The sequence below is a fragment of the Benincasa hispida genome, chromosome 11 (genome assembly GCF_027475165.1).
Source record: "Benincasa hispida cultivar pf3 chromosome 11, pf3_genome.v1.1, whole genome shotgun sequence".
NCBI classification, from domain to species: Eukaryota; Viridiplantae; Streptophyta; class Magnoliopsida; order Cucurbitales; family Cucurbitaceae; genus Benincasa; species Benincasa hispida.
The window spans coordinates 66,064,587-66,067,870 of NC_143488.1; positions in this window are offsets into that span (position 1 = coordinate 66,064,587).

The following is a 3,284-nucleotide window of genomic DNA, read 5'->3' on the forward strand; positions in this document are numbered from 1 at the left end:
ATGACATTAGATGGAAGAAGAAACATACCTTTGAGGAACAATTCTTCAAATCTTCTACAAGTTTTCGTTCTTCTCTGCAACCGTTCTCTCACGTACAGGGACACCTCCAAAATGTCTTTCTGGCTATTCTATTAGCAATGACCGATTTGTGAGAACCTCCTTTTCTTGAAAAAGAAAAAGGGAATTTTGTGTTGTGGAGAAGAATTTTACAGAGAGAACCTTTTTCTCTATTGAAACTTGAGATAGAGATCAATTTGATACATTAGTTTTTCTCTATAAAGCGTAACTCAACTGACATAGTGCCTGTACTATCGATCTCGAGGTATGAGGTTCGATTCCACCACCTCATGCTTTAATTACAATACCTTTCAAAAAAAAAAATCTCGCAATAAACAATAGTTTCTTGACTTTTCAAATTCCACACCTTTCAATTCTCGCACCTATCAGTTTTTATTTGTTTTTTTTTTTTTCATTTTTTGAGAAAAACATGTTACATGGTTATATTAAAAAATATATTAAATTCAATCCTTAAATCTCTCTACACAATCACCATAATGAAGGATAGTTATTTAACTTTTCAAATTCCTCCCGAAAATTAAATTAAATTAAAAATAACAAAAATCTTTTCAAAATGGAAAATATTCCACTAACTTCAGTTAGGCCCAAAATCTCTATACATTGAGAAATTCACACATGAATTAAATAAAATAAATTAAATTATTTTAACTCTTCTAATTTCATTTTTATGCATATAAATCTCTTTCTTTACACTCCCATGTGATCTACAATTTTTCTCCCTCTCTATCAATCTAACACATACTTAATCACCAAAAGTAAACAAAAATCCAAAAACCACCGGAAGAGGCCGTGATTGAAGTCCCAACCAAGAAATAAGAAGGAAAAACGAGTCTTATTGGCTAATTTCATTAAGTTTTTTTAGTATAATTTTATTAGTTTCCTTTGTATATAAACACTATGCATACATATTGCATATTTTGTATGATCTATGTGGTAGAAGCTTTGAAGAAACAAGAAATTGGTAGAAGTTTTGAGTTTCCTTCTATTACTTTTATTTTTATTCTTTAGAGTTCTCTTAGTTTAGCCTCTTTTTTTATCTAAAGTTTTGTTGATGTACTAAATAATATGTTAGTAAATTCACTCAAATTATTTAAAAGAATTGAACTCATCGTGCAATGCACATGGTCAAATCTACTAATATAATATAATCAAATTTATCGGATGCAAAATTTCAATGCAATTTGATAATGCATCAGTGTCAATAATAAATGAAAGCTACTAATTTTTCAAAGGTAAGACAAAATCATGTATTTTCAATAATGTATTATGGGTCGTCTCTTCAAGGATCATTTTCAAGGGTAATCTCATTTGGAGCAATATTTTTTTTTATCTCTCGACCCGCATTTATCATTCCACTTAAGGGATCTTCATCATTAGTTTGGACTTATCTCTGAATAGCACCAAAAACATTATGCTATCTATTCTTATTTTTGTTGTAATTTATGTCCTAAAGTCTTATAATTAATTAATTATCTAATATAATAATTAATTATTTTATATGTGCAATAATTAGTTATTCATTGCATGAAAAATTCAAAATTATTTCATAAGACTTGAACAGTATGTAATGGACATACAGTTGGATCATATTTCAAATAATAATCTAAAAGGTCTATAATATATGAATTATGGTTGGGTACCTTATCCTAGTAAGACTATAGATATGACCCACTTTGTAATTATTAAAAATGTTGTAAGTGTTACAAACAATTTGATCCAAGTCGTTCATATAAAGACATACAAGTGAGGTATCCTATATAATGAGTTTGTATAAGATGACATCGCGAAATACTTAATCTATCATTGTAACATCGTTAATTGAAAAGATTAATATTTCATAGGATAATCATCTAACTCGATCTCTATCCAGGATGAGTTATGGACTCCTGTCTATGAGGGCAATCCTCTAATTTGTATAGATAACAGTGGTGTGAGATGCTGACTCTAAGCCTACTATTTTGGGGATTTGTCCAAGTAGGAAGCTTGGAACATAGCTACACAAGATGAAATTCGCCCCTTCCTGCCTTTAGGGTAAGTAGAAGAGTAGTTCTTTTGAATGCTTATTTCAGGTCTTGAACAAAGGGTACCCGCCCTCTCACGGACTCGAGAGGGACTTGGTTTATGATAGGACTATAAAAAGATTATTCATTAGAAGTATCAGTGGTACTTAAGGAGTTAGAGGTAATTACAATAGTAAAATGGTAATTTAACTCAACTGTCATTATGAACTACTCATGAATGATCAACTAACTATTAATGGTTAAATTTATGGACGTAACATGTACTACAATGTGAAGAGTGTAAATATAGGTCATCTTTAATGGAATGACCAATAGTTAATGAATGTTGATTAATTCAATTAAAAAATTTAATTAATTAACCTTGGATCATTGAAACTTCTAATTTGTAGGTTCATTAGGTCCCTTGCTACCTCACAAGAGTAAACAATGACCAATAGTTTTAAAACAATTTGAATTGTGTTCAAATTTATCGAGAGAATAATATTAATTGTTAATGATAGAATTAGTACAATGTATATAGATGCATTATAATATAAAGTTAAGTTTGAATAAGATACAAAATTAAATTATATTTAATAAAAGAAAATTTATTATATTTGAATGAGATTCAAATAATAATTTGAATAAGATTCATAAAAACCATAGGCTATGAGAGATATATATACGTTCAATAAGATTCCAATATTTAATTAAATATTAGACATTTAATTTTATAAATAAATAAATAAATTAATTAATTTAAGTTAGTTATTCATTATTGTAATTAGTAATTAAGTTAAATTTATTTAATTTAATTAACTCAAAGCGAGTAGTTTTATTTATTTATTTTATTTTAGTTTTTGAAAAATCCATCCCACTTCTCATTAAAAGAAGGTGGGAAGTTTTTCAACTTAATTTTCTAAAAGTTCAACCTTTATTTGTTTTTTTAAAAAAAATAATCGATCTTATTTTATTGGCACTTACATTTAAATTGATGGTTGTATCTTTAAGAGAGAGAATTAAAACTGAAATATAAGTGAATAAAAATAATAAAAAAATGTGTGAAAATAATAAATATCAAGATTAAGAATGAGAGAACTTGTGAGATAGAAGATTTCATTGGGAAAATCAGGTAAATGACAAATTTTAAAAGCATAACATTAAATTTTCATCGATATCAAATATTTTTATCGATATTTTCACGAT